We start from the raw sequence: 13207 nt of genomic DNA on the forward strand, positions 1-13207 counted from the left end.
TTATGTAATAGAGAGGCTATCTTTGGAAAAATACATAAGAAAATGCCTCACAAGGCAGCTGTGAAGATGAAGTCTTGGCAATTAGGGCCTCCAAATAAGGAGGCTTACTTCATTTCATATCCTTCGGTGCTCATTGACTTTTGTTTTCCATATGGATGTAATCTTTTCACAATAACAGAAAAAAGGGAGACTTTTTTTTTCCAATCTGATGGAGGAAAATTTAACTCATTTAGCTTTGACTATCCCTGATGGGACTGGAGGCTGGATGCCTTCATCAAACCAGGCTGGGCACTTTTTTCATGTTGCAGGCTCGTTTGTAATCTCTTTGATAAAATGATAGGCCAAATCATATGCCACTTTTTCAAAAACTGTATTAACTTGGTTTTTGAATTTTTACGTTTCTTTGAAGGTTGGGAATACTACCTTAATTTATCTAATATGTTGCAAATATATTTTTCCAGTGGATTCTTTTTCATTTTATACAGCTAATATCTTCTTCTATTCAAAGGAATTTTAATAGCATATATGTAAATTACACTGAGTCCATGCCTATACTTTTATCCTTGCTTTAGAAGCCTTTCTTCAAGTAGAAGTTTTAAGCCTGCTTTTTTTTTTTTTTTAAATTTAGGCCTTTAATTCATCTAGAATTTATTTTGTAAAGCATATGATTCAAACATTCTTTTCTCGGTATATAGTTAGTGCCAAGATTTTCAGAGCCTCGCCCCAGATTCCAGCTCTCATAGATGAGGTTTGTGTTCACGGAACAGACAGCCTTGCACTGTCTATTTCTGTTCTCAGTCTAGCGCTGTATCTCTGGGAGCCCGCACTAGTGCCTCCACCACCCAGCTTTCTGGAGTAAACTTGGCTTTGGCCAATGGGAAGCATTAAAACAGGTTAAAAAAAAAAAAGTATGGCCAGGCTCTGTCTTAGGGTTTTATTGCAGTGAAGAGACTATACGACCACAGCAACTCTTTCAAAGGAAAACATTTAATTTGGCGCTGATTTACAGTTTCAGAAGTTTGGTCATAGTGGTATCAGGCAGACATGGTGCTGGAGTGGGTGCTGAGAGTTCCACATCTTGATCCTCAGGCAGCAGCAGGAGGCTGTGTGCCCACTGGGTGTAGCTTGAGCACCGGTGACCTCAAAGTCACAGAGCCCTCATGGTGATACACTTCCTCCAAAAAGGCCATACCTACTCCAACAAGGCCAACCCTCTTAAGAGAGTCACGCCCTATGGCCAAGAATTCAAACACATGAATCTATGGGGGCCATTTTTATTCACACCACCACATTCTACTCCTTGCTGGCCAAAGGCTTGTAGCTATAACATAATGTAAAAATGCATTCAATCCAACTTCAAAAGTCACCATAGTCTCTAACAGTCTCAACCATGTTTCAAAGTCTAAAGTCCAAAGTTCAAAGTCTCTTTTTGAGATTCTTGCAATCCTTTAAGTGTAACCCTCTCTAAAATCAAAATCAGAAAGCAGATCATATACTCCCAACATATCATGGCATAGGACATACGTTACCATTCCAAAACATAGGGAAGGGAGCATAGTGAGGAAATCCTGGACCAACGCAAGACTGAAAACCAGCTGGGCAGTCTCAAACTCTGCACCTCCACATCTGATGTCAAAATGCTCTCCAGATCTCCAGTTCCCTTCAGCCTCCTTGACTGCAGCACACTTCTTTCTCACGGGCTGGTTCCACTCCGTTAGCAGCTCTCCTTGGCAGGTATCCCACGGCTCTGTCATCTCTAATTTCTTGGGGTTCTCCAGAGCAATCCAGGCTTCACCTTCGTGAACAGATTCCCACAGTGGCCTCTTTGGGCCTCCATGCAGAGACACACCTACTACATGTCTGGCCTCAGCAGCTTTCCTGAGTCGTGGAGGAAGATTCCCTAACCCCTTTCTTCTATCTTTGCCTCTAAAGCCAGAACCGCACAGCCGAACCTGCCAAGTTCTGCTGCTTGCTGGGGCTGGAACACGGTACCCTTGTTCAATTACATCTTCACCAGCGTTCTGGTTTTGATGGTTTCCTTACTGCCTAAGCATGACTGTCCTAGAACTTACTCTGTAGACCAGGCGGGCCTTGAACTTAGAGATCTGCATGCCTCTGTCTCATGATCAAGTTTCAGACCATGACAGCAGGGAAATCACAATGGCAGGAGCTTGAAACCACTGGTTACATCACATCCACAGTCAAGAACAGAATGAAATGAGCACATGCATTCTTGCTTGTGCTCAGCTTCCCTTTTTCCACATGTACACAGTTCAGAAACCCCTACCTAGGAAATGGTGCTGCCCACAGTGGGCTGGGTCTTTCCACACAGACAATACCATAAAAAACAAAACAAAACAAAACAAAACATGTAAACTCTGCAAGGCAATGTAGACCATCCCTCTTTAAGACTCTCCCCAGGTTTTATCAGGTTGATAGATAAGTTGATCATTACAGACTCTCAAGGAAGTAGAAGCACATTATTGTGCAAGGCTGCTTAGCTAGCAAGCCTCTGGGATCCACCTGTCTCTGACCCTCTCAGGGCTTGGATTACAGGCATGTGCATTTATGCCCAGTTTCTATGTGAGTGCTGGCAATTGATTTCGGGTCCTAAGGTTACACAACAAGCACTCTTACCCAAGAGCCATCTCTAAAGCCTTCCAAGTCAAATCCCTTCTTTCTCTCAGAAGAACAGACCCATGTTGTCTCTGTCTCTTAAAGGAATTATCACTTAATATTCATTACTTGGTTTCTAACTCTCTGGCTCTTCTTAAATCTATTTTTCACACTGCTCCAGAACTAGTTTTCCAACATACACATGAGCACGTCTTTTCTGTAGTGGAAACCTTCCATAGTTCTAAACTGATAAAGTCAAAACATCTTTCTCTAGCCCGGCTTGGTGGCATAGGTCTTTAATCCCAGGCCAGCCAAGACTACATAGTAATATCTGTCAAAGACAAAACCTTTCCTATCCTTACCTTTCTAGACACACACACACACACACACACACACACACACACACACACTATTTATCACTTTGTGTTGCTCACAGTACAACTGAGGGGAAGAAGGATGTATTTTAGATCAAGGTTTCGGAGGATCATCTTAGTCTATTGTAGGGAACACATACAAGGAGCCCTGATGGGAGGAGCATGTGGCAGGGGCTCCTCACCCCACAGGGAGCAGGGAGCAGTGAGGGCAGGCCTCTAATGACCTTTTGCCACCCAGATTCCCACCTCCAAAAGGCTGCACAGCTTCCCAAAATAATGCCTGCCACTGAGGAGTGAGCCCATGGGAGGCCTGTCAGCTCCAAACCACGACACAACGATAGATTGTTTCCCAGATCTTCTGTTTCATTTGTCTTTGGAATTTTTCTAATCCTTTGCTAGCCGATATGGTATCTGTCAGCCATGTGTGTGTGCGTCTTTCAAAACCTTGAAACATGTCAGTTCAAGGTGAGACCTCATATGAATGTAAAATAGATATGAGATTTCAAATATTTATATTAAAATCAGTGACAAATATTTCACCGACAATGCTTTCTTTTAAAAGACTGTGTGCCCAAAAGGTATTGTAATGGATATGTGGAATTAAGGAAAAAAACCTTATCAGTAAGTTAATATTATCTATTTCTTTTTTTTACTGTATTATTGTATGGGCATCTGCGAGTTCCTCCGTGGCTCACATTACATTTCTCTTGGACAGCATCATTTTAAATCTTCCCCCCCCCCCCGTCTCTGAAGAAATCTGATTTGTGCTTGAAGCTGTGTTTGAGATGTCACCTCTTTGTGGTATCCTTGTCAGCTCTCCCACCACAGGTGTAATTAATCCTCCTGCTTAGGTCCCCAGAGCGCTTTGTCAATCCCTCCTCCGCTGCAGCTGCCCTAGTGTGTCCGTATTCCTTTCTGTGTCTGTCTCCACACATTTGTCTCCTTACAAGCCTGTTTCCCTAATCTCCAAACTGGCCAAGTACTCTGTCTAACTATGTCGGCCAACTGGGAGGATGAAGTAGAGCTATTAAAAGCTAAAGAACTAAAAATAACCACATATTTTACCCTTAAGCTTGTTGCATAAAAGTCAGGAAAGGAAAATTCTGTTTTTATAACTATGCTAAGAGAAAATGTTCAGTTTGTCAGGAGAACAAACTTTGTTCTTGCCCTTTTAGGATTTATCATATGAAATCTCATCTGAGAACCACACAGAACATCTCAGAGGACTACAAATAATACAGAAGTACTCCTTATATGGCCATGTCTGCTATCACCCATACTCCTCGAAGATAGCATGGTATTCCAGAACAGATAAGCAAGCATTTATAGACTCAAGTCAGACGGTCCAAATGGAGCTCTCTTGAGCGATGCACTTGGTAAACAAAACACATGGGATAGAGCTGGGTTTTACGATGCAGACTGGCAATCTGTCTTCTGGCTGAGCTGTGAATTCTACTTATAGTTAATAAATCTACCTGTACCATTAGGTTCAAATCTCTGTTTATAATATTGGTTTTATGTTTGCCCTGTCTAGGTTCTTTTAGTCCTTCATTTATTTCTTCCCCTGGACCCACCAAGCGTCTTATCTAATTTGTGCTTGAAGCCCTGTTCCATCAGCTTCTTTGATTACATACTTTTTATCTTTCTGTGTTTGTCCAACTAGTACAATTTAAAGCTTGTTTTAAAATATGCACTGTTGACCAATAAATAAATAAATGTTATAACATGAAAAAAATTCATAGACAAGGAATTAGAAAACACACCAATCCAAAGAAATCTACTACAACTGTATCAATGCCACAGACACAAATACATACAATGACAAAGAAACAATTTGCCTTAAAATTCAATAACTTAGGGAACATAATCATTTAACTATATAGGCAAAACATGTTAAGAACATTAGGATATTTTTTTCAAGTACAATTCCTTAACCATATTGGCTATGAGAACCTTACGGATTTAAGCAAAGTAACAGTTTGTGACCTAATAGGACCACAAGCAGTTGTCCCTTGTTATCTGTGGGGAAAATCTGTCCCGAGACCACCCCAAGGATTCCCAACTCCTTGGAAACTTGTTTTACATAAAACAAGGATCATCTACACACCTGTTCCCACACTTTAAATCATCTCTGGATTCCTTTTGAAGCCTAACAACAGAACTCACATGCCCTGTAAATAAGTGTCACACTGTATCATTTGAGAAATAATGACAAAGGGGAAAGTTAATGTGCTCAGTGGGTAAGACATTTCAAAAGATATTTCTATTTACAATTGGCTGAATCCAAGATGACGAGCCTATAGATACAGGTACAGACTGTATAAGAATCCTGAGCACAACTCATCAAACACAGAAAAACTTTAAATGTCTGGCCTTATACAACCCCCTAGCATTGCCCAAAAAATTGACATAATATCACATTGCCTATCAATGGTTCACTGAAATGGAGAATATTAACAAAACAGATAACTTCGCACATTCACATTTGGAAATTTCTAAATGAAATTGCAAAGAATCTGAGGAAGAAGGAATAAATCAAAATGGGAATTAGAAGACACAAAAACCATAAAAATATTAAATATTAAAGCTTATCAGATCATGCTAAAGTTGGACATTGAAGGAGCTGGAGATAGCTCCAACAGGTAGGCTATCCAACAGGTAGGCCTAGTGTGCCCAAAGCCCTGGGTTCATGGCTTTAATCCCTCGTGGCATATGAAACTGGTGCTTTATTCCTGTAATACCAGCCCTCAGGAAGCAGAGGAAGGAGGATCAAGAGTTCAAGGTCAACTTCAGTGACACAGCAAATTTGCAGCCAGCCCGAGTTACAATGAGTTCCCCTTTCAATAGCAAAAGAAATCAATTTCTCTACACTCTTCAACATACAGTTTTAAAAAATAAAAAAAGAACTAAATATTAATGTTTTCAACATAGGAATTAAGCACACATACACACAACTGTAATCAAAAGAATTGAGAAAAGGAATCATAAAGATAGGAAATGAATTTGAAAATAAACACCAGAGGACCAAAAGCTGATGGTTTTTATGAAGCTAATAAAATTTTAAAAAATGAACAAACAGAAATCCTGGTAAATTTATTGAGGAAAAAAATATAGACTATACAGGTATATTAGTAATTTTTTAAAGGGACCCATAGGCTTTTTCTTTAAATCATCTGTGTTACTTTTTAGCTCTTTTTGATAAAACAGATCAAACAAAATCTAGCCCCAATGAATGCTAGAGTTGCTGACTCCTTAAAGAAAGCTTCAGAAACAGGCAGTTCGGCATAGAATGATTCAAAGCTCTTATTAATATAACTCAAACTTGATACTGTTTCTCTCAGTACCTCATATCTGTTCTCCTCCATGTTAGTTGCACTGCTGTTAAGTATCCTTCCTGGTCGGGTGACAGAATCTCCAAACTGCATTCCAGAGCAGTGTAAGACCTCAGTGTCTCAGTAGATGGGTACAGAGCATTACTGCCTCTGCTTGGCTCAAGAGCCCATCTTCACTCAGTAACTGTGACGCTCTAGTTGGTTGAGCTTCTACCACGCACATTCTGCTAGAGAGAGAGGAGCCGGCGTACCATCTTGGTAACCAAGAGCTGCAAGGGAAGAACCACAACTTGACGTCTGGCAAAGCTAAAGCTGTGTGCTTGACTGCTGCTTTGGGCGAATAATTGATTTCAAGGCAAGCTCCGACCTTATCAGCTCACTAAGGGAATCTGATCTTTTACAGGAAGCATCGATACTTTTCCAGGAATTTGAGCGGGTGCCGTTCATCACCTAACGATACAAGGGAAATTGGGGCCACCGCTTCCAGTTTTTTGTCTCATTTGTAAAACAATTTAAGAATGGGTTTAAAAAGAAGCTCAAGGACAAGTTTTATTAAGAGTTTAAAAGAAAAGCTCCCAGGCTGACAAGCTGCAAATCTCAGCAACTGGCCCAGAGGAAGAGAACGGAGGAGCAAAAGGGAAAAGACTTGCTGTTTAAGCTGGTATGGACGTCTATATAGCAAGGAGGGAAGCTATGGAGAAGCAATTAAGGGTGCTCAAAGCATGAGAGAAGGCATGCTTAGGTTCTGGCTAGGGCCTGAAAGATAGAGACAGAAAAAAGAAAAAAGCTGTGCCTTGCTGACTCAGGCCTTGGGCAGGCATTACAGAAAAAAATATTCTGCCTATCTCTTTTGCCTGGCTTAAGGTGAGCCTGTCTGCCTAGGGGTGGTTCCTGGGCCCAGCTGTTGACCTAACCTCACTGGAATGTGGAATGCTGGGTCTGCACCCAGACCAAGGAATCCGTTCTCTTGACCAGGAATTTTTCTTTAATGAGCTTTATGGCAACCCTAACAATACTACCCTGGCTATCTAAACACAAGCGATTTACCAGAAAGGACTATTTGGCTTTGGTTAAAGTTGGTACTGAATTGTTTTTAAGAGATGTTTGCCAACAAAAAGTTCTCAAAGTCGAGTTCTAAGTTACACTGTTCCTTTCAGTGCTGTCTATAAAAACAGGATATTTCTACTTAAAATCAGCACACTGCTCTATGAAGCTTGTTCTCTGTGTATGTATTGAAAAGTCTTCCTCAAGTGCTGCTTAGCATTTCTTTACAGCAAGGGTAACAAAAACAAACAACAAAGATCTTTGTTATTTGTGGAGGGAGGTGTTTAGGAGAACACTGAGACAGATTCCTAGAGAGTGAGAAGTTTATCAGAAGATTTATTAGTGTCATGAACAGACAGAGAAGGAAAGGTGTGATGAGCACCGGAGACAGCAGGCAGGGTCCCTGGAGAAGCCAGCCAGAGCCCATATGCAGAGGAGCAAGCCTCTTCTACATTATCTCCTCCCTTTGAGGATGAGGGAGGTTTCACAGCTAGAGCCAGGAGCCTGGCTTTGGGATTCCCAGAGGGAAGGCAGGGAAGGCGGGAGAGAAGAAGTGTGACTTCTGTGTAAACTCACTATCCAGATGAGATATCCTGGTTCCAGGACTGTCTGTCGTGGAGGGATAGTGTTTCAGTAAAGTGCCTGTCTGGACCTGTGAAGGAAAGTGGGAACTGCTGTAGATACAGTGGCCTGAGCTGAGCTGGGATCCTGACATTGCGTTCTGACAGCCTCGACCTTTGCCCTCCTGGAGCCGACAGTAGCAAGCTGAAGATCAAAAGAGATGTCCAGCTGTCCCAGAACTTGAATTACTCTCCACCCTTCCTAGCAATTCACACTGCAGATTTCATGGGTCATTAAACCAGCCGAGTGAGAACATTTTGTTCCAATGGGGAGTTTTGTGGTCACTGGGAAATGTGACTTTAGCATTTAGCCTAATTCCCTGGAGAATGAGGAGAACTAGAACTGTTTGTCCAGCCTGTAATCTAGACCCTAGCCTACTCCCACGTGTAATACCATAGACTTTGAAAAATGGGTGGTCTGGGGGAAGAGAACAGGGTGGAAAAAAGGAGAAAGAACTAGAAGAATAAAAAGAATGATAGAAAGTTAGGGAATGGTGGGCAGTTTTTAAAAAAAAGAGTGGGTGACAGGTTAAATCTTGCCTTCTGGAACGTGAATAAATAGTCATCTATGCCCACTGTCAGCTCTCATTTAGAGTTCTGGAAGACTGCCTCCTTTGAATGGTTCAGTGAATATTTCAAATGACCTTCAAAACTTTGAACAAAAGCACTATTGACTGAAGACACAGAAAACTAATTTTATGCCATCTTGACCCAATTATGACAGAGAATAATTGATTCCGTATAAAATTTCATGTTATATTCATGTCATACTTCTTAGCAAGACACTTCAAACAGTTCATTTTAGTATTCTCTTATATACTTGGCTAATAAATGATGTTTGATTTAAAAACAACAGAAAAAAATCAAAATGTAAATTCTAATGGTGGAGACTATGCATTTCAAACAAGAAGAATAATTATATATATGACATAAAAAGCTACTCTCCAAAGGACATAGACAATGATTGATGCAAAACAATCATTGTCACTAGTAAACAAAAGATCTCTTTAAAATAAAAATAATAGTAGATGCAATTTGTGATTCTCACTAAACATAAACAAAATGTTCCCAAAATCATTTGTTATTAAGAAATCAAGACAGATATGAGCAAAGTACAATTATATACATATACATGCACATATATGTTAAAATGTTATGATGATGTTCTCAGCCTTCCTAACGTTGTGACCCTTTAATAAAGCTTCTCATGTTGTGGTGACCTCCCCCAACCATAAAATTATTTCATGGCTACTTCACAACTGTAATTTTACTACTATTATAAATCATAATGCAAGTATCTGATATGCAGGGTATCTGATAGGTGACCCCTGTGAAAGGGTCATTTGAGCTCAAAGGAGTCTGTGACCCACACGTTGAGAACCACTGACATAACCATTTTGTACACCAACTAAATTCTTTTTTAAAACAAAATCAGAGTGTCACCCCAATGTGAGGAATAAACTGTAAACATCATATCAGAGAAGAAGGTTAGAGAGTCTCCTGGACTCCTTAGATAGAGGTAGAAAGCTGTTGCGTTTGTAGAGGCCGGGTGGAGCGGTTTGCACAGGCAAAGCTGTAGCAGCTGCACCACGGAGGAGAGCCTGTTCTTGCGTGGCGTACCATCAGTCTGTCTGTGCTGGTACCCTAGAAGGGCCTGCTCTACCTGGCCTTGTCTCTCTGTCTCACCTACAGTTCTGCCTTTAACCACTGCTCTGCAAGGTCCGGGTGGGGTCCCAGGACATGGTTATCCAGACTATGCCATTTGTCCTCATCTCTACAAAGAACACTCTTCAGGTCACAGCATGGTTCTTTCCATCCTTCAGTGTCTCTTGTGGCTATTCCCAACATCCTACTTAACAAGGCGGTTCTGGCTAGGATCTAAAAGACAGAAACAAACAAACAAAATGCTATTCCTTGCTGACTCAGGCATCAGATAGGAATTAATGGGGGTGGGGGAGAAATGGGTACGTTTCCATACTGATTCTACAGGCATTCAAACTAGCAATTTGGATTAACCATTACAACTGGAATCCGAAGACAGAGCCACAGAGATTGTTAGCCATCCAGGAGATTAAGTGTTAGTAAAATTTGTCTCATTCAAAAATCCTCCAGAAGTGGTGTTTCAAAGGATGTTCTGAAAGCAGACCTAGAGATAAAGGCATGCATGGAGGCTGTCTGTTTACAAAGTGACTCCAACCATCACAAATGAGGGGCAGAAAGGTGTGAAATAAACCAGCGTCAATGAAGCAAACTAGGGAGGGAAGTCAGTTGATGGGGCTGACAGAAGGGACAGTGCCCTCAAAACACACAGAACGATAAGATATGGTACAGATAAGCAAGAAGAATGAAGGTCTGAGGTGTCCAAGGACAACTTGTTGGGGCAGGCCTAGAGGGGAGAGTAGGCAGGGTTGGTCCAGTATCAAAAAGGTTGTCGAAACAAAGATTGGCAAGCTCTAATGTCCTGGCTCAGCTCAAAGGCTGGAGCACTCAATCAGAAAGGATTAACCCAGAGGTGCGGCCTCAAGGGCATACGAGCAGCCTTCCTACTGAGCTTGTGCTCTGGTATTTTGTCCTTGAACCTATCTTTCTAGTCAAGTCCAGTGGAGCAGTGACGCATGAGCAGGAGAGAAATGCAATCAGTTCAAGGAGTTTTGGTCCCGCAGCAGCCAATACACAAAAAACTCTGACCAAGTCACAGCCAAAGCAGGAGTCGGAGCAGTCTCTGACCGCAGAGCATCAGGGACTCCTGGAATAGCTGGGCTTGGACCTGGGCCTAGACTAGCAATGGCAACAGAAGCAACAGGAGACAAAAGAGAAGTAGATAGATGGCAGTTTTATGAAGAACAGAAGGTCCTGCGTCAGGAGGTCCCCTTGGCTCCCCTGTCCCAAGGCCTCTCCTAACATGGCTGTACAAATGTCAATTCTCCCACACGCTGGAGTCCTAGGATTGTAAGAGCTAGCACTGGGGGCCAAACTGTCGGTGAGTTACTAAATGGGCTTGGAGGCAGACCACAGACAAACATTTGAAGTGATGAAAGAGTTCATGCTCTCTAGTTCTGAAAATGCTTGAGCGCACATCAAAAACAAGCATACAGAAACTAAATGACACCCCCCCAAAAAAACCCTATTTTTTTGCACTTTGTAAATTTACTGTTACTTGTCCTGATAATTCCTTTATTCTGTTTTACAAATAATAACGTATTTTGAGAGAGAAGAGATTTCTATTTTAGTACCTTTAGCAACACCTTCCTCTCCTTTTTGAACATTTTTTATTTTGCCCTGGCCTCCATTAAATATGCCGCTGGCTCTCAGAGTAGGCATTTGAAACTGGCTATCTGACTCTGGACATCAATTTGAGGGGATTAAAAAAAAAAAGACACTGTAGGAAGGAAACAAGTATGAAGGACGGAGAAACCTTGGCCCCTGACTGTGGTCCTGTTTGTTTTTATTTTAGAAGGCTACTGACAAAAAAGATAAATTATCTTCCTACTTAATAGGATCATACAAACCTAAAACTGACAAACCTTGAAGAAAAATATCAAATGGGTAAGTTAAATTCTACATGAAAAATTCTGTCAATCCCTATTCAACAAAGACCTCAGCCAGACGGGGGTTTAGTGTACAAGAAATTCCAAAGCCAGATCAAATAACACATTAGAAAGTTGAATTCGATTAAAAACAAATGGTGGAATACTATGGAAAGTGGGAGGCTTTGAAGAGATAAGGTGTAGTCATGGGAACATGATTAGGAAGTCTCTTTCTTTTGAAGATTTACTTTTAAGTGAATGTGTGTATGTCTGCGTATGGGTGTGCACAGGTGCCCTCTGAGGCGGGAAGAGTCAGATCCCGAGAGCTTCCCCACAGTCGCTTGACCAACGCGGTGGCTCAGGTTACTCAGAAATATTTAGGAAAGGAACGCCTAGTCCCAGTGTGGTCCTTTGTCTCCATCCCATCGCCTTGCTTTTGTTTCCAGCATGCCACTGGTTTCTTATCTCTCGGGTTCTTGTTTATTTTCTCTTTCTCCCAGCTGGACTCTATGAAACATAAGAGAAGGGCCTTGTGGGTTTTATTCATCTCCATAGCTCAAGGCCTGGAACATAGAACCCTTTTCTTCAAAGAGCAGGGTCAGGTCCTGTGAGTTAGAAGCTAGCCCTCCACTGGCCAGCTGTATGAACTCTGTCACCAAGTCCTCACCCAGGTTGTAAACAAGACTCTCCCCATTGTAGCTTTAATCCTTGCCAGCTATAAAGCAGAAAATAAGGCCATCAACACCACTCCACTTTTGGAAGCTCCTTCCTTGTTTATAACAAAAGGGGAAAACAAACTGGTTTTTCTGAGTATCGTGTGTATGGTATGGAATTAGAATTTTACCGTTAACACCCTATTCACCAGGTTAGGCAAAAAGGAAGGTGGCAGTATATTTATTGAGAAACATTTTGCAAGTCAGTGGGTAAGGGAAAAAAGATTCTTAGATTTCTAACAAGTTTTGGTGGCAAGTAACCTACATGAATTCTGTTTAGAACTTCAGGTCAATCAAGTGTAGTCAGTGTGAATCCTTACACATTGTTCAAAGCATAGCACCAAGAAAGGAGCGCCAAAGAGAGAATTTCAGAGAAGCAATGGATTTGGGCAGATAATGAGACAAGGGGGAAAAGAATGCCTGGGTCGTCCATTTTTAAACCTCTATTTATTTATTTTTATTTTTTTAATTATGTGTATGTTGGGGTAGTGGTTTGTGTGCACGTAAATGCAAGAGTCCACAGAGGTCAGAGGTGCCAGATTTCCCTGAATCAGAGGTTATGGGCAGCACAGCCACCTGATGTGGTGCTGGGAATTGAACTCAGGTCCCCAGGAAAGCAGTATTTGCTCATAAACACTGAGTCATCTCTCTAGCCCCCACTAAAACCCCTTTTAAGTAAGTAATTTCACCACTTTCTTACTTTCTGTTGTTTTATGTTCTTGAGACAAAAATTTCCCTGTACCATCCAGGCTGTCCTGGAACTTGCAATCATCGGCATTTAGTGTGTATTAAGAGTGGCATCGCAAAGTCTGCTCTGCCTCCTGCTGCTCTTGCTCATGTGTGAACCTACTCCTTCCACAGCATCCATCTGTCAAAAGCCACTGTTGCCACAATGCCATGAGAGCTTACAGCATGGCAACAGGAGAACTGGGGTCCCCTCTTCAGGTTCTTCATCTCATGAGTAAAACAATTCTAGAATGA

The 13207-nt window shown here is 41.6% G+C and overlaps 1 long non-coding RNA gene across 2 annotated transcripts in view; it reads right to left on the minus strand.

The window, feature by feature from the left end:
• Window positions 1-8072, minus strand: part of LOC132652439 (uncharacterized) — a 70923-nt gene extending 62851 nt beyond the window's left edge. The window contains exons 1-2 of one of the 2 annotated variants that reach the window (XR_009590021.1): window positions 7943-8072; window positions 6335-6591 (exon numbers count right to left, since the gene is read on the minus strand). This is a non-coding gene — a long non-coding RNA (uncharacterized LOC132652439). Of the gene's footprint in view, window positions 1-6334; window positions 7150-7942 lie in introns of those variants that run through there. The other variant, XR_009590020.1, reaches the window with a different exon arrangement.
• Window positions 8073-13207: the final 5135 nt, after the last annotated feature.

The sequence above is a fragment of the Meriones unguiculatus genome, chromosome 2 (assembly GCF_030254825.1).
Source record: "Meriones unguiculatus strain TT.TT164.6M chromosome 2, Bangor_MerUng_6.1, whole genome shotgun sequence".
NCBI lineage: Eukaryota > Metazoa > Chordata > Mammalia > Rodentia > Muridae > Meriones > Meriones unguiculatus.